This window comes from Corvus cornix, chromosome Z (genome assembly GCF_000738735.6).
Source record: "Corvus cornix cornix isolate S_Up_H32 chromosome Z, ASM73873v5, whole genome shotgun sequence".
NCBI classification, from domain to species: Eukaryota; Metazoa; Chordata; class Aves; order Passeriformes; family Corvidae; genus Corvus; species Corvus cornix.
The window spans coordinates 25699842-25725441 of record NC_046357.1 but is presented as its reverse complement, the minus strand read 5'-3'; the positions used below and the strand labels follow the sequence as shown (position 1 = coordinate 25725441).

Sequence of the window (25600 nt, the reverse complement as noted above, 5' to 3'; positions counted from 1 at the left end):
TGACTTCAGCAAGGCTTCCAGCACCCTCCAACAATGTCCCTCTAGCCAAGCTGGTGTTAGGGTGGGGGTGGGTGCACCACAAAAGCAGTACATACCTGGTTGGGTGGTTGGGCTCAGATGTGATGGCCACTGGGTCATATCTGACTGGAGGGTGGTGCCCTGTGGGATCCCAAAAGGTCTCCCCTGGGGTTTGTCTTGTGCAGTGTCTCTATCCATGACCCAAGGAGGTGATCAAGTCCTTCAGGTTTGCAGGTGGTGCCAGGTAAGGGATCACTTCAATATGCACGAGGGCAGGGCAGCTGTCCAGAGGGACCAGGATGAGTGGGATGTAAAGATGGGTTCCCCGTGTCCTTGGGGCAGGAGAAAAGGGCAGCCCTGCCCTGGGCAGGCAGAGCTCTGGAAGCCATGCCTGTGAGACCATGGGCAGCTCTGGGGAGAAGGCCCTAGGGTCTTGATGAGCTGAGCAGAACCAGAGGGGCTGGAGATAAGGAAAGCTTATTGCCCAGCTGGGCAATGGGGATGCACTCAGAGATGTGGTGCTGTTTCTCTATCTGGAGGGTTTCCAGGCTCCACAGGATAACATCCTGAGCCCTGGTCTGACTGCAGGGCTGAGCCTGCTCTGAGAAGGAATAGGAATGGAGACCCTCTGATGTCCTTATCAGCACAAAGTGTCCTGTGGTGCTGTGCTCTGGTGGGCAGGCTGCAGCCGTTGTTCCTTAGGCCAGAGAAAACTGAGGTGAGCAGTGACCTCTGGAGGATGAGGGTCCAACCCCCTGCTTGGACTAGGCCAACTCCTGTTAATGTTGCTCATTGAATTGTCCAGTCTGTTCTGACCAGAACTTCGTTCCAAAAGCTTCGAGGTGGCCCTGGGTTCACCAGTAAAACTGGGGGTATGCTAGTATATGAATCCAAAAAAGGAAAGTATAGGTATCAGGAATACTTTATCTATACGTTATCTGCACATGTTAAAATTAACAGGCAGCATGTCCTATAATTGAAAGATGGGGGCTAATCAGGACTTTCTGTAGAAACATCTCTCTATAGCAAGGAAACAAAGACTTAAGATAGGGAAATGTACACATATAAGCAAGGGTGAGTTAGTAAAATCAATTAAGATATTTTTGGCTGAGTTTCAAAGTAAGAGTTTGATTCTCAAAGGCAAATATCTGAAGCTTCATCCCTAATCTGTATCTAACAAAAAGCCAAAATGTTTGAAGTTGTACAACAGCCAAAAGCTAATGGATGAAACTTTGAGTTCAATGCCAGTTTCTCTTCCATTTATAAAATGGCCTCATTTTAGTACAAGAGAGTGTCTTCCAGCTTCAATTAAATATGACTAATGTCCAGACTTTTTGTTTTCAGTATAAGCAGGAATGTAAGAAATTAGAGGTCAGGGAATACTGAAATTTAGTACTGCAGCCTACACATAAATTCAATATTTTTTGCTGAAGTGTTTAGTAGTGTAGCTGACTGATGAAACTGCAGTTTTGGCCTTCAGCATTCATCCATAGAAATGCAAAGCAGTTTGTCCTTGCTGAGATTTCTGTCTGTCTCAGGCTGCCTCTTCACTGGAGATTAGTCCTGCATCCCTTCATTGCGTTCTCTGCCCTGCCTCTGTAACAGCAGTATTTGAAAATAGTTTCTGATAACCTAGAATCTGGAGGAAGGAGACCTTCTGGCATTTGGGGTTTTTTTAGTAGCCAAAGGCAGCTCCACAGACAAAGCACAGAGAGCACAAGGGACCTGGATAATAAGTAATGACTAATTAACTTCATACCAGGTTTTGGCAGAGAACTGGGTGCTGGCAGGCCGAAGAACATTTTGGGTTCAGTCTGCTTTTAGCATCCTAACTGCCCAAGTCAGACAATTTCGCTTCAGGTTGGAGACTTGAGAGGTAGCTGATGCAAACTTGATTAACATGTTTTTTAATAATGATCGTGCTAGAAGGAAATGTGTAGGACAGCAAAGTTCTCAGTGATCTAGGCAATCGAATACCAGCTTGTAATTAAATAACAATGCAGGGTGTTAGGCTTGACTTTGACACTGTTAATTATAGGTTTGAAGTCCAGTGAAACATACAAGCATGCAATTGCTGTCAAATTACATTTTTGTTAGTGTGGAGGTGCAAAGTGATTTCTTCCCACACCAAATCTAATGGACACCATCCAGATGATGCGTTGTCCAAGGAGGGTCCATTTGGTATCCCGGTAGGCTGGGGCATGCAGGTCAACATCACTGCTATCTGCAGACATTTGTGCTGCTGTTGCTAGGTGATCCACCTTCCTTTTTTCTCTACCTGACTTCATACTTTACTCCTTTTTTTTTTTATATTACACTGACATTTTTGCCATCCTTGCATCTTGCTCCACCAAGCTCCTTTCTGCACCCCACACCTGATTATTTTTTGCCATTGGTCCTAGTTTTGCTACATGCACACACAAATGTGGTATTTCTGATACAGTCACTTAGGCAACACTGGGCATACATGGCTTTTTGGCAATATTGGGCATGTGTTTTTTACCAACAGTAAAGTGAGTGTGAGTGGCTGTTCAGGTTTGGCCAAATTTAGAAATATATCCTCTGAGAGAAGGCACAACCACCCCTCCCCCACCAGGTTCGGGAAAAGATAGATTTTCCTCGAAGGAAAGTGAAGGAGATAAAACTATTTGTTTAACAAACACACGGGAAAGGAAAATAATGCTAAATAATAAAATCTTCTGCTGTGGAGGAAAAACCTGGGAAAGCGTTAGAGTCCTCCCTTTGGTCTCCTCGGAGCTGGGGCTTGGGCCAGGGCCAGGCCCTCTGTGCTCGGTGGAAAGTCCTCCCGATGTGTTCTGATATTGAAGCAGTCCAGCAGAAAAGGGAGAAAATCCGAAATTCCAGGGAAGGAAAAATTCAACTCTCAGTCTCTCTCCAGAGAACAAAGCAGCTGAACCACTGGCCAAAAAAAAAACTGTCCTGGGAGCAGCAAGCCGGGTGCTTCCTCCCTCCCCTGCCAGAGCTGAGAAACCAGTTGCTATCTGTGTGTGACCTTGAACAAGCTGCAAACTGCTTTGAAAAAATTTTGCTCAGTTTTTCCTTCCCCCTCTCAGGCTCAGTTTAGAGGCATAGAAAGGCACAGAAATTAATTTCTGGGCATAGGCAGCGATATGGGATACACATCATAAGGTCACCCCAAGACAGTGGCTTTGCACTCAAAGCTCTCCTGCCATAGTTCACTTCAGTGTGGTTGGACTTACTCCTAGACGTAATTGCTTGACTTTGTCCTCCGTGCCCCTGGCTAGTTCATACTGAGCTTGAGCAAGTTCTCAGTGTACACACCAACAGTTTACATACCAGAGAAGCAGAGTAACTTGTTTTCTCACACATCTGCTGTGGTCTGTCCCAGGTCTCCTGTGGAACCTTGGCTGCTGTGGGGCCACATATCCCACAGGACCTTTGGACCGTTTTGGCCAAGGCCGAAAGGGTTGTGAGCTCCAGAATGTGCCGGCAGCCGAGCTTTCAGTGCCAGGACCTCCAGGATGGGGAAGCATAGTCACTAACAAGGATCCTTATAGGGCACAGGAGCATGAGTTAGTGGCACGGCACTTCACAAAACAAGGTTTTGGTTATGGTTCATGTCTTGACTGCAGTGCACTCATGGATGTTTGACTTCCTGTGACTCCATCAAATAAAGTTACTCTTTGATGCCAGCTAATAGTTGCCATGGTAGCTATATAAATTGTGAATTGTACTTCAGGTCCTTTCACCTTCTCTCAAGTTCTCCACAAAAAAACTATATTTCTGAACATTTTCTAGGATAGCTGTAGCATGACTGAGCATTGAGCTGAACTGTATTTACAGCTATCTGTATTTCAGGCAATATTTTCACATAGATATAAAACATATACAAATAAAGTGTAACCTGTGAAGATGGGACAAAAATAAAATAAAGCATTCCAGTCTTCTTTCTAATAATGCATTTAAGAAAAAAAATTCACATAAAAAAAAGATTCTTAGCTAATAGACTCCATTAACTTTCAGCATGTCTCTTTTCAAACTAGTGACTGAATTTTCATTCACATCTTCACATATATCAGTAGATTTCTTTGTCCATTTATCAGCAAACCTACTACTCTGTCACATGTGAAAATAAATGTCTGTGTGTTTGACTGTTCTCATGGATGTGGTGACAATGTGATGTCTTTAATTAGTTCCAGAGAGGTGTCAGCTTGTAAATGTGCTTATTACCAAAAAAAGGTAGCCAAATCTATGGCATGACACACTAGTGTCAGAATATATCTACTTTTTAATTATGGGGTTTTCTTAATAGAGAGAGTGTACACATAAATTATACAGTGTTTGAGTGAAGAGTTATGTTGGTGGAGGCTGCATTTAATGTTCCAGGTTTTTTTAATGTGGCTTGTTTGTGGCTTTCTCTGTGGGTAATTTTGTCTGGGAGTGCAAATTCACAAACTGAATACCAAACTGTCCCTTGGTTTTGTTAATTTCTGATGCTTAATAATCTGACATACTACAGAAAAAATTCATTGGGATAAATGCCAAAAGGTATGTTTTGGATCAAGCACAACCCTTTCACAAAAGCTAATGTTTAGAAACTGCAGCCATTTTGAGGCAGGACTTGGACAGCTAAGAGCTACCAGAGCGATGCTGAAGCCACAGGCTGCAACCACATAGAAACCTGAGAGGAACAGTTTTGAAACAGAGTTTCACCCCCATTTCTGAAAGCTGGGGTTGCCCTCTGTAGGGGTAGGCAGGTCAGGTGCTCCTGGTGGTCTCAGCTGTTTGATGAGCTTCCCATGCCTGCTCTGATTTTCACACACTATGAAAGACTATGAAATGCTCTTAAAAAAAAAAAAAAAGGAAAAAGAGTGCTAGAGTCTGATAGAGAGGAAGAGATATAAGTTATTTTGGAGGAGACTGAAGAGAGAATCCAAGAAGCAACAGTTTGGTGCTGTGAGTCCCAGACTGACTGTGGCTTACCCCCAAGGAAGAGGAGCAGGATGGGAACTCCAGTCACCTCCCACCAGTCCCTGTTATTCGAATTCTGCCTTTTACAGCTCTGTGAGGTAAAGAGAGTTTTTTATTACAAAGGGAGAAATCTCACCATGGCCTTAAAACAGTTTAAATGTGAAAGAATTAAGAATTTTTCACTTGAGACCATTTGTCTAAACACCAAAGAGCCTGATTGTGCAAAGATTGAAAACATTTTTGCTTTTAAACCCAAACAGGGCTACTACTTTCCTTCAAAACAAGCTAGTGTTACTCTGCTGTGCAATGAAAGATCAATTCTTTGGGTTGTGAAAAGAAGGCTTTTAGATAACTTGGGTAACAGAGGTCACAAAGCCATCCTCTGCACTGCTCTGTGCACGGAGACCTCCTGTGTAGCCGCAGGCAGCTGCTGGAAACAGCTTTGCTGTGGTGAGTGGAGCCTGTGACTGAACCAATCAAGGAGCAGCCAGTGGGATTTCAAATGCTCTCTGTTTGCAAAGAATTCGCAGAATATTTTGAGGAAGAAGCTGAGAATAACAGCCCAATGACACAGCAAAAACAAACTGCATGCTTATGACTGCGCTGAAAGGGTAGAATTTATGCCCGTGCATACTAAGGATTTGGGTGGAAGGAAGAGGTTTTGGAGTGGTTAGGCCCTTGGGAAATTCTTCCCAAGTGGGGAGGAAAGAAATCCATCCATGGAGATCAGGGAAACTGAGTCAAGCCTTCTTGACAGGAAAGAAAGGGGAACAAAAAGATGCTGGCAAGAGCAGAGCATCAAGAGACTATCCATGGTGTGTTGGGGAGCCCAGTGATCAAGAGGTGCAAAGGGAGACTGTCAAAGCTGTGTGTGACAGCCACAGCACTGAGATAAGCGCTCACAGGACACAGCCTCAGTGTGTGTGTGGTTATTCAAATGCATGCATTTTGTTTTGCTACATCATGTTAGCACTTGCTGCAATGCTGTGGGAGTGGATTCATAGAGCAAATTAATTGGTGCTAAGGACCTGAGGTCCATGTGTATGTTTCAGCAGTACAGTGCTTCAGACAAGCTTTAGTTCCATCCTGTACTCCAACTGCCCACTGGCTGGACTATCTCTTCCCATTCAGTTTAATGGGACACAATCCATTTCAGGCAGACCATTAGGTGAGGCAAACCACAGTGAGGAAAGATGATGATCAGGTGAATGATTTTAGGAGAGCATTCCTGGTGTGAATAGAAACACTACCACAGATGTACTCTCTGACCAAGTCACTGATCACAAATACTGGGTAGGAGTGTTTAAATGAAACTAGAGGGAAGAAGAATAACAGAAAGGAAAAAGTGTGAAAAGGAGGTAAAGGAAATGGTTAATTATCCAGAAAGTTCCAAAAGAAGAGGTGGAAGGAACTATCTATGGATATTTATCTTCAAAGGCAGCATGGCATGGGGCAGAAATTAATCTGCTTCAAGATCAGTGTCTCAGAAAAATGGTCTGTTTTTATCACAAATGCATTTGAATGTTCAGCACTAAAAATAAATCTGAATGGTGGAAACCAAATAGATATTAGAATGACCATATGTTATGTAGTGCTTTAATTTTTTCCACCACATTTGGTCTGGATTACTGTATTTTCTTTCTTGTTGTGAAAGACTTTGAAATGCATTTATCCAATTCCTTCCTCTTTTCTCCTCCCTTTCAACTAATCACTAAATGTAGGCAGCTTTTTTATTTTTAGCAGAGAATTCAAGCAGTATGCATCAAAAAAAAGCAAGCAGGAACATGCTTCAGCAAGTATTTCAGTACATGCTTTATTATAAGGTGAATTTTTAAAACTATTATAATACATTGAAATGCTTGTGAAGACGTGTGACCTGTTCAGAGGGAGTTCAAGTGGACTGAAATACATCTATTGATGTCAGCCATGGGATGAGGTTGTGGAAAAACTTAGTATGTTTTAAGTTTTTCACCATTTGTTTCACCATCTGAGTATACAGAAAGAAAATTATTACTACATTCATTGCCATAGGTTTCTGTGTTTCCAATGTAGCCCAATTTAATTCCCTTCTAGTTTTCACAAGGTTCCTCTCCCCAGGGCTTTTTTTGTTGCAGCATCTCCAATTATCAGGAGTTTGGCTTCTCATTAAAAAACTCCTACAGTAGAGAGAAGCAAGGCATCTTGGAGCCATCTCACACTTGTGGGCAGAAATTGTGGAATGCTGACTATTCTGCATGTCAGGTCTTGCCAACTGCTGGAGAAAAATAAAGCCATTGTTTAAAACAGCATTGTTACTTTTTCCAACAAAAGCAAAACCCATCTGGCTCTTATAGTGTTTGAGACTGTGTTAAGCAATGCAGATTTTGCTGACTTCGGACGGACTTTGGAACCAGGATATTTTTAGAGTTTCATGTTTGAAATCTGCTTGACTCCTGGCAGGAGGAGGCTGTAGGTGAGGGCAAAAAGACAACCAAGGGCAGAATCTATGTGTTTCTCTGATTTTTGAGGCAGGAGAAAGCTAAATGTCATCTACCACAAGCTGGAAGGACCTTGTATAACTGCAAGTGGCTTATATTGTGGCAGCATCTCAGGGTTTCAGCTTGGTCTGCTGAACGCACCTGTAAAAAACAGCTCCAGTGATTGTACAGTCATCTGGATAGTGTGAGGTTTAGGCAGCTTTTTGATGTTCTGGGTAGTTAGCTTTACTTCTCTTGTTAATGGACTGCTCTGATGAATACAAATGACTTTACAGATAGGCAGCTGCGGAGATAAAAGGTGATGAAGTTTATACCTCATTAATCAGTGCTAAGTGATTGTGGTGAGCAACTTGAAGCCGGATAAAAATGGTCCAGAACAGGAATTATTCAGGGTCGCTAGGTTTTAGTACTGGTTTGCTTTATTAAGCAATTTGTCTGAAGGAGACATTATATTTGCTGTTAAATTTTTTTGAGACTGTATGAAAACTGTTCTGGGTTAAAGAGTGTCAGAAAAAATCATGAAAGTAGAAAATTTTACTTAACGAAAGAGCTAGGTTTGGCCCCAAGCAGAGACATGTCCCAAAGTCAATTTGCACCTAGTTATGGCTTGTCAGAAAACTAGACTTTGCTCTGTAATGTATGTCTGCAGTATCCCACAGCCTTGGTGATGCAGACATTCATGATCAGCTTCTGACAGGATTGCTCATCCGGATGCCCCAAACACACAATGAACTACAGTGGTGCTTCCATAATGCTGATCTTTACTCAGGGAAGGCAAAAAAGAACCAGCCCCTAGCCTAAGTATTTCCCTGGTTTTTTTCTCTTGCGGTTTAGTCTCTCTGTTAGGCACAGAGCTTTCCTTGCTGGCTGTGTAGCAAAATTTCTCACTCAGTCACTCTTGAGTCTTCCTGGTGGGAGGTGACGTGTATTTCTGATGGCAAGCTTTTCTGCTCCCTTTTCTAGACATAATGGTTTTCAGGAGGAAGGGAAGGGGAAATGGAAGCTGAAGTGGAAGCAGAAAGCAAAGGAGAAAGTAAAGAAGGCTTTTACTAATTACCTTCCCAGAAATCTGCCATATGACTAGTTTTCAATAAGGTACTTAGAAAGAGTGAGAGGAGAACTGTAAATCATTTGTAACAGTTTTTGTAAAACAACTACAAGCAACAAAACAAACTCATCATGAGAGAAAAACAAAAAGAAAAACCCCAAACAATAACTCAAATGCAACAGATTTCTGATTTCTTTTGAGCGATTCAGTTGCTGGCTCATTTGAGATTGTTTTGTTTGCCCATCATTGTCTATACAGTAAGTGCTGAAACATGAAAGGTGTAATGGAATTAACTTCTTGTAGGCTTTTTACTGTTTCATTTCAAGGCTTGCAAGGACAATTTTGACATACTTTATTATTTGTTATGTACAAAGTGTGTTACATCCCATATAAATGGCAGTCTCGCTAGAGAGACAAACTGACAAACTAAAATTTCTCTCTTCTTTAATCTCAGGCACTCTGGATGCTTGCATGTTTTTGTATGCCGTTTAACATAACCTTTCTGAACGCCATTCAGAAACAATGATCACAGAACTAGTTGGAGTGGAGCAGTCCTGATGGAATCATTTCCCACTTCAAGTAATTCATGAAAGTTATTTAGTGACTATATAATCAGAAACAGCCCAGAAGTCCATACAGCTGGAAAAATATACAAGGAAAAATTTCTCTCTGGAGTAATTCATGAGTAATTCCAATATTTTCACACAAGGATTCAGCTCTTCATTTGGTTTCTCCTTCCCTGTAGGAGTTGGAGATGGGGTTTTACAGTCTTGGTCCTGGTTTGTGAATGGACATCACTTTCAGGGGGGTTCAGGTATCTCTTCTGTCTCTTTTATTTGGAGATACCTGTAAAGAATGTTTTGTCATGAGCTAGCCCATGACAAGATCTTCACTGGACCATGAAAACCTCACTGAATGCATGGTTTGATTGGATTAAAAAGACACATCTCTTTGAAGGTAGCATGTTCAGATAGGCTCAGGGGACCATGCCTAAATCTGAAAATTATGATGGAACTTGGAGACCAAAACCAGTGGTCCCATACTGGAATCTAAAACTGTGAGATTCTAGTCCATGATACCAGGAACAGAAACATCTTACATCCGTTTAGTAAAAACCCAAAACATGTATGTGTGATTAAAGATGCATAGGGAATTTAAACACAAGGACAGTTCACGGCAGGCACTGATTTTTTTTCTCTTCAGTTTCAAATCTTTTTTTCTAAAATCTGGCTCAGAGACCCCTGAGAGCTTCCAGTGCCTGAAAGAACTGTCTTTTCATGTCATCTACCTATGGATAGAAGGAATTAAAGCATTATTGCAATCTCTGTCTTACTGTACAGGTATTGCACCATCAGCAAGGACAGAATAGTGTGGACAGAGATTTCTCAGGTGAGGTGCAAAAAGACACTGGAAGCTGAAATTTGAGTTTTATTCTTCATTTTCCTTTTATGTTCAATGTCATTTGAAGTCCTTCCCATTAGACTGCTGTAAAAGGTTTTTCAGCTGTCTGGATATCAAACAGTGATTAGTTTATGTAGTCTGGGAATGCATTTACATAAATATTCAGAACATAGTCACCCTGAAAACAAATGAAAGTGTCTGGACATGACTTCATGCTCAGACTGTAGAATCTCACTGGAGTTACACCAAGATTTGTGCATGTAGGCAGGACCCACTTATGCTCATTTTTTTTCATTTATTTGAAACCTCTGGTTTTTAATAGAGAATTGTTTCCTAGGCAAACTGTACCACTGCAGATAATCCACAGGGATATTTAGACTAGTTCTGTATTTTGAAATGCATTCCCCACTCCCTTACATTAGTCTTTTTGACCAGCTGTAATGCACAGTTTTATCTTATGATTAATTAGTTCACATTTCCACAGCTCAGGGGGTGATGAGATGTGTTGCTACCAGCTCTTTAATGAGTAAGTACATCATATTTTACCAGTGGTCAAGAAATTGGTACTCTAACAGATGGGACTCTTACTAGAGTTAGCATATTAATTTAAAAAAAGGAGTCATGCTTTAAGATGAGATTTTTGACTATGAAGATGCCTCTATTATCAAGTGAGTCTTTAGTGTTATTTGAAGGAGACAGTCACCTTGAAATATGTTAGCCTTGTGGCTTAACTGTGTTTTGAAGTTGTATTTACCTGAATCCTTTAATTTATGAAGAACATATTGTATGCTTTTAAAGGCAGTACTGGGCCCTTGCCTTTCCTTCAATTGCTGTGGTTGGAATAACATTGCAAAACTTCTAGGACCCAGGTGATACTGGTGCATGTGAAGGAAGAGTTACTGTGTTCATCTGGATGTTCCTATAAATCCACTCAGTGAAACAGACGTGAAGAGAAAATAATTACTCTGCCCTGGTAGACAGTGCATGTAAGGTTAGTCAGCACATCCCTGCTGAAAACTGAAGTGCACTGAGGCTGCAGGCTCCGGGGCCAAAGAAAGAACTAGGTGGCAGGTAAAGAAAGATCTTTAACATTTTCTTCTCCCATTGCAGTATGTATGGGTCTGAGCCTTTCTTGGGGACGTGAGCCCATTCATCTTGTGGGCTGTTCAAGCCAGTGCATGTCTTTCACTGAGTCAATACTTTTCCATGCTTTGGCCTGTAACACAACCTTTCCTTGTATGGAAGACTGTTGGGGTCTCCCCCCTGCCATGTAGCCCTGGGAGATGGGCCCTGGGGGGGAGACACGGGGTTTCCCTGCCCCTGGTCAGCCTCGTTCCCATTGGTTGGTTTGTGTTCCCCGGGGTGGCCAAGGACCCTCGGGTCTCCTGAGTGAGGGAGTTCCTGAGGACAGCCCCGGCCATGCCGCTGGAGAAATAAACATCTCTGAAACATCTACCACAAATCTGTCCATATATACTTTGTTTCCACGGGACTCCTGGTTACAGTAATCCCCGCTGTAACAAACTGGTGGAGAATGTGGGCAAGACACCGATCCCTGAGGAAGATTTGTGAGTAAAATAACCACTCTCAACCTCTCTCTTCTCATCTTGGTTTGGATATTCTCTCTGGACTATGGAAGAATCGTGGGAAATGTATCTAGAAGTAAAAGGAATCCTTGAACAACGAAACAAAAAAGTAATGCAACCGGGAAATCTAGAACATTTTTTCACCTGGCTTTTCAAAAGGTTCTCCGATATTTCTCGAGACTTACTTTTTGATATCGAACCTCCTGAATCTTGTGAGGGGTGTTTCTGGGACGAGATCTGGGATAAAGTAAGGGATCAAAGAGAAGCTTTCCGTGCATACCTTATAATCAGGGAAGCTCTTGAGGAGCATTTGTATGGTCCCATTACCCGTAAAGCAGAGGATCATACTTATCCTGTGGCCAAGGCCGCGCGGCCGCCGTCCCGGGAGCACATGACTGCAGCCGTGCCGGTGGAGGTGCCTGCGCTGGGTGCTCCCAGCCCCCTCGGGAGCGCGCGCCTTATCGCGGACCCCATCCCTGTCTCGGGGTCCCCGGCCACGCGACCGCGAGTGAGGGAGCGATGCCGCAGGTGCCATGGGTGCTGTGGGCCATGAGCAGCCAGGAACCAGGCATCGGCGTGGCAGCCCGCTCTGAGCACACGGCTCGGAGAGCCCTGCAGAGGGAGAAGCGGCGGTTTCCACAGCGACACGAGAAGCCGCGCAGCGCAGCGCCGAGCCGGAACGGGGCCGCTCTCAAAGCAGCGTGGAGTTTGCGGAGCGGAACCGCTCACAGGGCACGGGGCTGGCGGCGATGGCAACGCGGGGCCGCACAGAGCCCAGACACGCGCCGGAGCAGCACCGCTCGGAGAGCGCGGAGCAGCCGCAACGCGGGGGCCCGGCCGAGACGTCTGAGTCGGCGAGGTGGCGGCCACGCGGGACCAGCAGCCACGATGAACACGCAAGCACGTGATAGGAGGAGTCGTAGCCACAAAAGTCACAGGAACTGTGAAATGGTACAGTGTAAAAAACAACTATGGATTTATAACATGAGATGATACAGGGGAAGATTTATTCATCCATAGAACTTCCATTAAAAGGAATAACCCTAAAAATTACCTGCAAAGTGTAGGAGATGGGGAAGTTGTACAATTTGATATAGTGCAAGGAAAGAAGGGTTTACAAGCAGCGAATGTTACTGGGCCTGGAGGTATTCCTGTCAAAGGCAGCCGTTATGCACAAAATTATAAACAGTATCCATCCCAGCAGCTTCCCTACCCACAGCCTACTTCCCCTTTTACCCTATACCCAATATGAACCCCTTCCTAAGTTTACCCCATCCCCAGTTTATTCCTAATCCGTTTTTCACCCCACGGCTTCCCTATACAATTCCATTTCCCTACAATTCCTCTCCAATGCCGAGGGGGGGATGAAAAGGGGGAGGGAAGAAATTAAACTCTCTCCTACCTCAGTTTCCCCACAAAGCATGCCCGGAGAGTTCTGTCTCCCTTCTGTCAGCCTTAAGATGTTCCACAGAATCCGTTTGGACATTTAAAGACTCAGGAGGGTGGCTTGTTTTGTCTTGAAACTGTTCTTGTTATGTTTATCCAGTTGTTTTCATTCTCCTTTTATTAAAATAAAACGGGTGAGATGTTGGGGTCCCTCCCCCTGCCATGGACCCCTGGGAGAGGGACCCTGGGGGGAGAGGCACGGGGTTTCCCTGCCCTGGTCAGCCTCATTCCCGATTGGTTTGTTTGTGTTTCCCTGTGCGGGCAAGGACCCTCGGTCCCGTGACTGCGGAGTTCCTGAGGACAGCCCCGGCCATGCGGCTGGAGAAATAAACATCTCTGAAACATCTACCACGAATCTGTCCATATATACTTTGTTTCCATGGGACTCCTGGTTTGAAATATGCTTGTTCCAGTAATCCCCACTGTAACAGAAGACAGTACGGTTATCTTTGGATAAGAGAGTGAACTCTTAAGTAACTCCTTTTTTTTTTTCTTTTTCTTTTTTTTTTTAAGAGAAACACATTACATTGTGCTCCATGGTCTGTCTTGTCATAATATTCTGAATTCAAATTTAATTTAGCATTGTCGGGGTCTCCTCCCCCTGCCATGTAGCCCTGGGAGAGGGGCCCTGAGGGCACAGACACGGGGTTTCCCTGCCCCTGCTCAGCCTCGTTCCCATTGGTTGGTTTGTGTTCCCTGCGTGGGCAAGGACCCTCGGGTCCCGTGACTGGAACAGTTCCTTGGCAGAGCCCCGGCCATGCGGCTGGAGAAATAAACATCTCTCTGAAACACCTACCAGGAATCTGTCCATATATATTTCTTTTCTATGGCCTCCTGGTTTAATACACGCGTGTTGCAGTATCCACACTGTAACATAGCATTCTGGATTTGTGGAGTCTTCAAAGAATAACTTCTGAGAGTATATTTTATTCAGGTATGTTTTACAAGATGTAAACACCAGAAATGTCTTTTCAAGGACTGTATAGTCTTGCTAATTAATAATAATGTTCAAAATTACAAGATTTCATCATCTATATATTCTTCTAGCTGATGCTATTGCACTGAGCTCCTAAACTAATTATATGCTGCAAAAAGCTCCTGCAAGCCTTCCCTCTCCCAGTCGTCAGACTGGAAAATAGGTTTTAATAGCACGTGTGGGAGTTCAATCTGGGGATGAACAGACCTGAATATTCAAGTGCTCTTGCCATCCACTTCTATATCAAGGCTTCTCAATGTTGAGTGCCTCTTCTGATCATAAAATAACCAGATCCAAAACAATTAGGGCCTTGAAAGCTTTGAATTTTCCTTGGGGACTTCCAGGGAGCCAGTGCAGCTGTCTGAGCAGCAGTGTAATGCTCTCCTGTCACACAGCCCCACTTAAGTGAGCTACCAGGTTCCAAATTAGTTTTGATGTCCAAATGGTGTCATTAAATAGAAGGAGAGATTAAGGCTACATAGGGAATAGGCCAGCCAGAATCTGAAACAGCATTAATCCACAGCTTTTCCAGTTGCAGGTACATCTTTCTGTAAAGTTTTAAAATGCTATGTCAACACTCATCAGGTAAGGTTAAGTGCTAAGCAAAAGTATTTATCATTGTGGGGAGGGGTATATTTTAAAGTGTATGTTCATACCCAAACTGTTCTGATGTGTCATTCATAACACGTCATGCAAGAAACACTATGAACTTTCCAGTACCCCCTATTTATTGTCAAGTATTTAGTGACAAAGCATGGCAGACATTGGTTTATGGTGGGTCTCCCTTCAAAATGTGGTTGCAATATTTAAAGAGTAGTGAAATTCTGTACTGTTCTCATATTTTTCTTCCTTTCCTAAGGTATTTGCCCCATAATGGCAGGCCAGGCTAATACAACATGGACTGAATGGATTTTTCATGAAAAATAATTCAGAGTGTGTTCAAAAAGGGATATAGCTTCTCTAATAAATACTGGGATCACTGGGAACTGGGGAAAAGAGGGCAGTTTGCAGGACTCTACATATGATCCTTTGATGATCTGCTGTAAGCACAGATGGAGGAGGGATCATGGTAGCTTTAAGCAGGAGATGAGAAGTTCCATGCGGGGCTTCTAAGAGTGGAGGGAAAATAGGTCAGGGAAGGCAGATCTAGTAGTTGCCCTGCTTAGCAATGTATTTTAAGTAGCTCTTGTACAGCTGGAAGGAACCAGGCTAGATTCTGAGTGATATTCCTCTTGCCTCTCCTTAGGATTGTAGGTGTATCTTTCTTTTACCTATGTGCATCCTATGTTAAGCAGAGCATTTCTCTTATTCATTTCCTACTGTAGTAAATGCTGGTAAGTAGGCTGGGCCTGGGTGAGTATATAAGCTTGTTTGATATTTGATGAAACCTGCTTCCTCTCCTGAGGAGGTCGTTGTGCATTGGTGTCCTCTTGCAAAATGTTGGAGCAATGGCTGAAGGAGAGGGTTCCTCTGCACAGGGCTCAGTTCAGCTGGTCTCCTCAGGCTGACGAAGCATCCAGGCTGTCCTGTCTGGTGCTCTAAAGGATATAATGATTTTCACCTGTTGGAGAGATAACCTTCAACTATACGGAATCATTGGGGAAAGCTGGTTTTGACCGTGCCTTTTCTGTAATGTGCCTTGAGTGGTTGAAAACAAAATCTTTCATCAAACAGCTCTTAGTGGAGCAGAAACTGAACCAGCGTGTGCTTTGTGGACCTGATAGAGTCCCAAGCCCCTTCGTGTTACAATAATAGTTATAGCAATCCCAGGAGGAGATAAAATTCTGGCTTTAGTTCCAGAAAACCATTCTTCCTGCTGTTGATAGGAGAGAGGAAGCAAAGATTAAAAAAAAAACACCAAAAAAACCCCACAAAACCAAATCAACCAAACAAACCCCCAAAAAACCATAAGGAGGGGACTTACATTTTGTCAAAATACACTAAGATTATAGCACTTTCTGATCCACACATTTTTGGAAAAAAAATCCTCAAGAGATGTTGTCATTAGGAAAGCAGAAGTAAGTTCAGAGAGCATCTTGAATATAACCATTGTCCTGAGAGAAACCTTGAGCCATGTTTGAGTCAGAGGAAACAGTGACTGAATTTTGCTGTTTACTTTTTTCAGGTAGGAGTGGCAAACAATTCTCTAATCTCAGAGGGACAAAGGGCACTGAGTTCCACTCTTGGTCACCTTCATATAAAACATAAAATATTTTCATTCTAGAAGCAGAAGATTTTCCTAGTTCATGCTGCTAAAATTGGGTAAAACTTGTTTCCATGCACTTCACAATAAAATCAGGAGGGTGATACCTATTGCCAGCAGACGGGTTATATTTTGCTTTGGAGAGTTCTAGGAAAGTTGTCTTAATGCAAAAGCGAGGTTACTAATTTGGGCACATGTTGACTTTTCCCTCTAGGTACTCCTAGGTGTTTTCTCCTTAATTTTAGCATCACTCACACTGCCTAGCAAACATCAAAGAGATTCCATTAGTGTAGAGATACACAGGTCTCTGCCTCTCTCCTTCAGTTTTCAGCCACAGAACACCGTGAGAATATCTCACAGATGAGCAGAAACAGGCAATTAGCAAGGGAAACAAGATGATTCATGCTAGTCTTTTGACCTCAGCAGGATTTCTCTTTCACTCGTGAAACCACTAGCAAATTTAGTCCACTGCCGTTCACCTGCTTTTCCAAAAAAACATGACTCCTTCCATGAGACACTGCCATGGGTCTTGACAGCAATAACTGCCTCTGACCACCCAACCCACAGGTTAGTGCCAGTGTCCAACCTCGGATAAACGTTCTTCTTCTCTCCTCACCAAATTTTCAGCCCAGACACATAATCAGTTCTCAAGGCAGTTGTGACAGAGCTGGAATAAAGGCAGGCAACCAACAGCACATGTACAGCGGAACATGCTTAGGCCTCTGGCACCACCACAACGAGGCCGCCAAAAGTTGTTGCTGATGCCATTTAGTTGCTGGAAATGAATTTTTCTATGGGCAGCTAGAATTATCAGAACAATCAGTAGAGGGAATAGCTGTCTTTCTGAATAACTGAACCAAAAAATAGCCTTTTGACAGGATTATCATAAGCTCTGGCCAACACCAACAAAAAAAGGATTCCAAACCTAATAAAGCTGTTGTGGGGTCATCAAATGGCTTTATTTGGGATTCTTTACCTTCCCTATTCATTACCTGCCTCTTGGCAGTTCTGAGAATGATGAATTCAGGTTGCAAGGAGAAGCCATTATAAATAAGGAGCCATCTCTGGATGCTCCATAAGTGACGCATAAGTGTGTAATCACAGGAGCACATGTGTGGTAGGGAAGGTAAATTGTCTATCTGTCCGACATGAATTGGAGTTGGACACCACGCTTTTGGGTTTAAGTTGTTCTGGCCATCCCTAGAGGGTGGCTAGGGGCTAGAAATAGAGCTAGTGATGAATGTGTGGAAGAGATACTTTTTTTTTTTTGCAGCAGGTACATGCCATATTGTGGTGGTACCAGCTCCCAAGAGAACAGTTCTTTCATCACTGTACTTCAGGCACTCCCTCAGCAACACCAGCATCCTCTTGCCTTCAGCCCATGTCAGCAGTGCAGCCACAGCTGTTCGCAGCCCAAATGACTGCCTTGCCTGGGCTGGTCAACACTCTGCATGTTTCTAGAACTATTCTGAGTTAAGTCAGAACTCAGCAGCATGTACAGCGTGGTCATGCTGTGAACAGTGAAGAGCTGTTAGAATCTTGAGTCAACTGTGATGGATACTGACATGAAGTACCCTCCAACTGAAAGGAGTGTAGGGAGGTAAAATCCTATAGAAAGTATATTTAGCTTTGCATACATTGTGGCTTGAACCTATTTAGAATTTCATTGATTGGTTGTCTGTATGTGTTGGGGGTTTTTTCTGCTTTCAATTTTTTAGGTTTATCATTTTTCTACAAATAACACAGGGAAGCTACGTCATGCTGGTGTTGAAAAAGGAAAACACTAATCTTAGAGATTAATATAGAAGAAGATCTCTACAGATACAAAGGGTACCTAAAGGGCTGAGGTAGAAAATGCCTTCTAACCATTGTTGTGTGCTTTGTGCTTGTGTATCTGGCCCTGCTTGAGTCCAGGTGGGTATTGCAACAGGCAGAGGCCAATCTGGTGTCACCACCTGGACTGAACAGCTGATTCAGGGCTTTGACATAAAATGAAACCAGTAAGTTTGATGTAGAATGGAGTAAAATTTCTTTAAAGTTTGTAGCAAAAATTATCTTCAAGTTTAAATTGGGTTTAACAAAGCCACAGCAATTTTTTGTAGACTCAAATCAAAACCATAAGCTGGCCATTTGAAAAAGGAAGGAGGATGAGGTAGGCTCTAACTTTATCCTTCTTTCCCAAGAAAACAGAGTTTATGATAGCATCTTGGTAACATATATGTTTGTATTCTTCCCATTGACCTCATTTCAACTTTGATTTTTCTAGCTATTTTTGTAAAATGAGTTAAGGGATAAAGATATAAAAAAATTTTGTTCCAGCAAATCCTATGCGTATTTATGTCAGGGTAGACAAAGAGCTGTACACAAAGTTTGTGATCTCCCAAGGAGACAATGTGAATTTAGTCCTACCAGGCACAAGACCCCAAAACAATACAAAAAACAGGCAGAGAAGAGCCAAGTGAAAATAACCCTTGTAAGCTCCACTTACAAAATTTTGATTCTTTCAGAGCATCCAAACACACCTAGCACCAAACAGCAACATCACAGTGTGTTGTTCCTACTAGTTCAAATTTTAACACCAATGTGATTTGTCCAATCTGTGTAATTCTCCATTCTGTATTCCCAACAGTGGAAGAGACTAAGCAGTCCTCAACCATTTGATGCTGTATTAAATTGCATTTCAGTTTGCTTGTACTGACAACAATTAATCTGAAGACCTACCTTTTTTCTTTTCTTCTTTTTTTGAGCTGTGTATTTTGTGTGGTAGGAAGAGGACAGAGCCTTGACTTTAATGTCTTTGCTGCATGAGCTTAGAATAATAGGGCATAGATGACTGAATTGATTCCTGGTTAAACTCAGCTGAAGTAAATTGACTGATTGGGTTTGCAGTCCTGGTTTCTGGCTTCTCTCCCAGCAGCAAAGGAGCAACTTCCATCAAGCACACTGGTGAATGTAGCGATGGCAATGATCCAGAGTGCAACATGACTACAGAGAAGGGAGAGGCAGGCATCTTTCTGTACAGAAAGTCAGCTGTCCTTGATGTGCTTTTAAGCACTCTAGTCATTTGTGATGGTTAGAAAATAAAGCATTTGTGAATTGAAGTTCAGGAAAAGAATTGTGTCTGAAGTTTGTCCTTTCTGGGCTCTTCTTCTGTCACCAAAAATAGGTTCTTCCTAAGCAAAGCTTGCAGGTTCTTGATATGTTTTAATGATTATAAATCACAGAAAACAGAATGCTGTCCTCAAAGGCACTGTCTGTCCCTGTTTGAGTGTATATGACCAAATGGATCTTGTCAACTATACCTACTGCATTTTTGAAACATCTTTCCATGGAGCATTTAGAGGGATGCAAACTTTTGACTTTTGGGGATAATGGGAAGACAGTAACTTGTTTTGTTTGTCCAGTTGTTTTCCCAGGGAACTTGTCTGAATATTATTTTACTGTGTTACTGTTTTTTGACCTGCAATTGTCCTAGTATTATGTTTAGGTCTTTCCAAATGACTTAGGAAATTTTGGGTTTGGCATTTTCTTTTTTTTAACCTACTCCTTCTTAGGGCTGTGATCTCACAAACTCTCTGTATGCATGTTTTATTGTCTTTAATTTTGTACAGAGGGATATGGAACACAGTAACGTCAGTGTCAAACCTGGCTGTAGGGCAGGAAAAAGAATTGACTCACTGCCTGAAAGCAGGGAATTGGTAATGATATAAAAAAGCAGTTCTACCAGTGGCTTAAACCTGCTTAAACATTAGTGCTATCAGAAAGATTATTTCTACTGCTATTTGTTCAGATATCTTTGTGAGAAACACCTAATGGCTGCCACAAAAAACCTAAAAAATTGTTTCCAAAAGGGTCACTTTTCAGGCTTTTCTTACTGTGTTTGTGAAGGTGCAAGGGTTACTTCCACTCTCTTTATTTGCACGTGTGGAAATAGAAGTTAATCAGTCACAACAGAGTATTTCTTTCCAAGCAACCCAAACTCCCACCCCAGTCACAACATGCTGGCAGCTTCATAGGTACCCATTCAGCTTTTCTTCTCTGGTTTGGCAGCCAGTAGTACCTAATCCAAGCTCTCGCCTTACAGGCCACAGATTCAGTCCTTCCCTCAGGCCACCTTAGGTTCTGCTTTGCCACATGGAAGCTGCTGCCTCACTGTCTCCCATTTGAAGAGAGACAGAAGTTGGGCCCTTCTGTGACAGTACAGCAAGGCAAGAAGCCACCTTCTTTGCCTTTGACAGTGGGAAAGGAGGCCCAATATTCTTCAACAAACCTTGATTTGGTGTTATTTTCTGCAAACCTGTAAAGTGGGCAGTTCTTTGTCAATGTCTGCCACACTGCTTCTGTTCGCAGAACACCTTCAGTTTTGCATCAGGTACATCTTGCATCTTTGTCAGGCTGTATCCTTGTGGCTCTCTGCTGCTTGAAAAGAGGGGAATTTGGGTTTTGTTCACTCAGTGAAAACAGGATTTCCCAAACTCATTCAGCATTGCCGTTGGGTTTGAAATTTTTCCACTTAAGAACAGAGAGTTTGGCATATAACCACCTTATTTTTAGTTGGGTGTCAGTGAAATGGGTCTCTGCTGTTATTCTGTCTCTTTCCTCCCATCTCCTGCCTCTTTTTGTCTGTGGAAAAGATGGGTCAGATGGGAAGGTGTAAGAAATCTTTGTAGGCATGAAAAAGAAAGAACTTTTTGTCCAGGCTGTATATACATAGTGAACTGGGAGAATGTGTGTTATCGTTGGGTTTTTTCCCTACTGTGACAATCAATTCAACATAACTGCGAAGGTGAGTATTGCTATACAGATGGCTGTGTATCAACCTACTCCCACAAATGCCATGGGTTAGAAAAACCAAAAATCTCATTAGCTGATACAACAGTAACATGGATACTGTTATTTATTCTATCTGGCAACCCTGAGATAAGGGACTGTGATCCATGGTCTATGCTGATGACTACCACATCATCTGGGATGGTGCTGTGGAAGGCAAACTCCTCCAGAGTACTGTATCTGCAAGGATCCCTGTGAAGGAGGGTCATGGGGCTGAGGTTTTCCTGTTATTGCTACAGGTTCCACAATAGGTCAAAGTTTCACATTTGTTGCCTAAACTGAGCTTAAGTTTTCTCCCAACTCTGCGCAGTATGGGATGGGATTAGGCCTCTTCCCAGAAGCTGTGGGAAGTAATTGTCCTGCTCTCCTCTGCACTGGGCCAGCCTCATCTTGAGTCCTTGTGTGCAGTTCTGGGTGCCATGATGGAAGATATAGATCCATTAGAGAGGGTGTAAAGCAGGGTCACGAAGATGGTGAAGGGCCTTGAGGGGAAGCTGTGTGAGGAGTGGCTGAGGTCACTTGGTCAGTTCAGCCTGGAGGAGAGGAGACAGAGGGGAGACCTCACTGCAGTTACAACTTCCTTGTGAGGGGAAGAGGAGGGGCAGGCACTGATCTCTTCTCTGTGGCGACAGTGACAGGACCCGAGGGAATGGCTTGAAATTGTGTCAGGGAAGGTTTAAGTTGGATATCAGGAAAAGGTTCTTCACCCAGAGAAGGTGGTTGGGCCCTGGAAACAGGCTCCCCAGGGAAGTGGTCGCAGCACTGAGCCTGACAGAAGCATTTGGACAAAGCTCTCAGGTACATGCTATGACTCTTGGGGACATGTTTTGCAGGACCGGGAGCTGGACTTTATGATTCTGATGGGTCCCTCCCAACTGAGAATCCTCTGTGATTCCATGGGGCACGAGCTTATCCTCGGGCAGGACCGTGTGTGCTGGGACAGTGTGTGCTGGGGCCGGACAATGTGTGCTGGGACGGTGTGTGCTGGGGCAGAGTGTGCTGGGGCCGGACGGTGTGTGCTGGGGCAGTGTGTGCTGGGGCCGGACGGTGTGTGCTGGGGCCGGACGGTGTGTGCTGGGGCAGTGTGTGCTGGGGCAGTGTGTGCTGGGGCCGGACGGTGTGTGCTGGGGCCGGACGGTGTGTGCTGGGGCCGGACGGTGTGTGCTGGGGCAGTGTGTGCTGGGGCCGCGGGGCGCGCTGGACCCGGGATCCCCGAGTACGGGCAGGGGCACAACGCCCGCGAGGGGGCGTCCTACGCCGCGGGAGGGCCGCGCGGAGCGCGGGGACCCGGGGCTGACGGGGGTGGCGCCCGGGGAGGCGGGCCGAGCCGAGCCGAGCCGAGCCGAGCCGAGCCGAGCCGAGCCGAGCCGAGCCGAGCCGAGCCGAGCCGACGGTACGCGGGAAAGCCAAGCCAGGCTGTCGCGTTCTTTTCCCGGCCCTCAGTCGAGGAAGGCACCTGGAAGGGCGGTGGCAGCGCCCAGAGGGGTGCGAGGTAAGGCGGGGGCGGTTGCGATGGGTCAGGGCGGGGCACGCGAGGGTAGGGTCGGTGCCACCGCCTACAAACTTCCCGCCGTGAGTGGGACGCGTTTGCGGCGCGGCAGCTGGCCACACGCTCTCCGCTGCGCTCGGTCCGAGCGGAGGTGACAGCCCTGCCCAGTTCCTCCCTATCCCGCGGGGACTGCCGTGCGCGGGGGCTCGGCCGGTGCCCGCCCCGCCGGGAGGAGCTCCTGCTCCCGCAGCCGCACTGCCGTGGCGGCCCCGAGCCTCGTCCTTAGGCAGGCGCGGGCGGGGGGCGGAACCTGCCCCTGGTCCCGGCCGGAATGACAGGTGCTGGATGCTGCCTGAGAGGACGGGACGGTGCTAGTGAGCGCGCTTCGCTCCGAGCAGCAGCCGCTGGGCTACAGCCCGCGCGAAGGTGCGCTTTCCCAAGTGCTCCTCTTTCCTTTTATTTTTTGTGGGTTTTTTGTTTGTTTATTTGTTCGTTTCCCTTTCCCTCTCCCCGTCCCGTCTCAGAGGTAGGTCGCTGCGTGCTTCCTCCAGAGCTTCAGGAGCCGGCTCGGTGCTGCGCGGGAACCGCGGGCTGTCTTGGACCTGTTGCCCCACAGCGGGTGCCCGACAGCGGGAGGGACGAGCTGGGCCCGGCTGGGCGCAGAGCTCTCGCCGCCTCGCTGCACTGTGCTCTGGCGCAGGGAGGCGAGGTCCGGAGCCCTGCGTGCTGCTCCTGTTGTAACCGTATTGAGCAAAGGGATGGGAGATTCAGCCGGGAGCTTGTCTTCTCAGCAAACGCTGAGACACAGCCTCTTGAAAATGGCAATTTTGCTGCACTTTCTTTAATGCTGTGGGCGAAGTTAGTGTTTCAAGAAACCTGCCGTGCAGCTGATCTGCCAGGTCTTTTAGTTGTGGAAACAGAGGTTCAGGGTGCTGGATTTTACTTTTAGTTTGCAAGGTTACTCAAGGAAAAATGGTTTGTGTTAAACTCCTTGTTCCCTAGTGGAACACAGTGTTTGAAATCCCTGCAAGTCTTTGCAATCACAGTGTGACAGCCTGACAGCTGGCTTCTCAGAGACTGACCCAGGGTTTGTCATGGAGAAATGAGTACTTGCCAGTGCAAGGACTCGCAAGCCCTAGAGGTACCTCCCTGTTGAGTTAAAAGAGAAGAACTGTGGTGCAAGTACAGAGCGGCCCTGGTTAGCAGAGGCTCCTGCAGAGTCCTGCTTGAAGCTGATTGACCCTGCAGATCATCTGTCTTCTGGCAAGACTGCTGCCAGGTGGCATTTGAAGATGTAGAGGCCTTCTTGCTCCCATTTGATGGTCAAATCAGCCTGTTCTGGGGCTGGTTGTGGACAGCTTTCATAAATAAAATACTCTGATTGAATATTTTATTCATGTATGATTATCAAAAGGACAGAGGTGTTTGAGGACCCTTCCCACCCCTGATTAGATTTCAGTAATTTCTTGAATAGGCAGCGGGATTACTTCTATTCTCCAAGCCATCTGTATTTTACACACAGATATAATATGTATTTAATGGGCGATACTTGTGAGACAATCTTCTGGACATACCTAACTTGAAATTTTATGGACTGGTTGCACTGCAGTAGAAAGAGAAGAGCCTGTTTCCCTCTTTTCCACTGCAAAGCATGTTATTCAAGATTTGCAAACTTCTCTGAGTGGACCAATAGTTGTGACAGTTGTGCTTCCCTGCTCCGTGGGACACAGAAAAGAGCATTCCTGGAACACAAAAAAAACCCCACATAACAAAAAAACAAACCACACCAAAAAAAAAAACCAAAAACATCAGAAGGAGGAAACTGTTTTGTTGTGGTTTTTTGTTTGTGGTTTTTTTTGACAGAGAATATGCACATCTGAAAGAGGGGTGTAGGGTAGAAAGAAAGAAAGAAAAGGAGTACAAGGTAGAGTACAGTCAAGCAATACTGAGTTCCAGAAAGTGCTAAAGAGAAAAGGAGGTGGGTGCAGAATAGCATGATGTTGCTTGGCATCCAGCCTCTTGGAATGATGATTTTATACAGTTTGCTGGTGTGTTGGTGTAGTAGCTGGTGCTGCTTAGAACGCCTTAGTGAGTGATGTGAGACTTGGGACTGGACCAGATCACTTCAGGTTCTTTGCTGGTGTTTCTCTCCTGAAAAATATTCTTTATTAACTGCCAGCAAAATACTTGGCATTTTTAGGTCCCTGGGGAAAGTACTTGCGCTCTGTAATAGAAACAGAGAGAAGCAGAGAGGTCCAAGTGCCCTGGGAACAAGGATCACAGAGTCATTTGGAATAGCAGTTGTTTAAAAATGTTACAGGAAAAACCAGTACATGGTACTGGTCTTTGTTTTATATTTAGTCTTTATCAGTCGTTAGGTAAACTGAGATTTCAGATGGAATATTTTTTAGTCAAAACACAATGTTATTTTCATTCTTCTGTTTTAGGGTATTATCTCAGGATTAGATGCTTCAGTAGTACCTTTGACAGATAGATGAGTGTCTTGTGAGCCTCTTCTGAGCCAGGGACTTAGGCAAGGACTGTCCAGATAAGATAGACAGAGAAACCTAAAATGAGTAAAATATAACTGGAATTTTAAACTATGTACTCTAGAAGTAGATTTATTTCCAGAGAAATTTACACCATACTATTCCACTAAAGTGTTCTGGTGATGGGTAATTAGTATATTAGTATATTAAAGGAGAAATACTTACAATGAACTACAGGTATGGCTGAAGATCAGTTAATCAGTTATGCACAGAGTAACTGAGAGGTTCTTTTAAAGGCATTTGGACCAGAAAAGGAAAGCAGAGGAGGTTTTGGTCACTGTTCTTGTTACCCAGTCTTGCTGCTACTGATGTCATGAAGATTTTTGCCTTTTCTTTTATACCCCTGTTATACCTTTTTACAACTTCTGTATTCCTAGTGCTTTTTGCCTACATTCTTGGACTTGTTTGTCAAGCTGAGAGACTAAGCATTTTAGAAGCTTCGTAGCCAGGGATCAGTGTGCCCCAGACCCCAAGGTCCTCTCCAGAACACATTCTGTAAACCAAGATAGAACCATCCAGGGGAAGGTTCCTTAGAGAAGGGGGCTCACTTGAGCCTCTCATTGGGGAATCTTTGATAGATATGCTAATTAGTAAAACCCATAATGTTATACCTGATCTTTTGGG

The 25600-nt window shown here is 44.4% G+C and overlaps 1 protein-coding gene across 2 annotated transcripts in view; it reads left to right on the top strand.

Moving 5' to 3' along the window:
- The first annotated feature begins 22280 nt into the window (after positions 1-22280).
- Positions 22281-25600, top strand: part of LOC104689824 (MOB kinase activator 3B) — a 37814-nt gene continuing 34494 nt past the window's right edge. The window contains exon 1 of one of the 2 annotated variants that reach the window (XM_039567753.1): positions 22281-22430. The gene's annotated coding sequence lies outside the window, so the exon portion shown is untranslated. Of the gene's footprint in view, positions 22431-22526; positions 22854-25600 lie in introns of those variants that run through there. The other variant, XM_039567754.1, reaches the window with a different exon arrangement.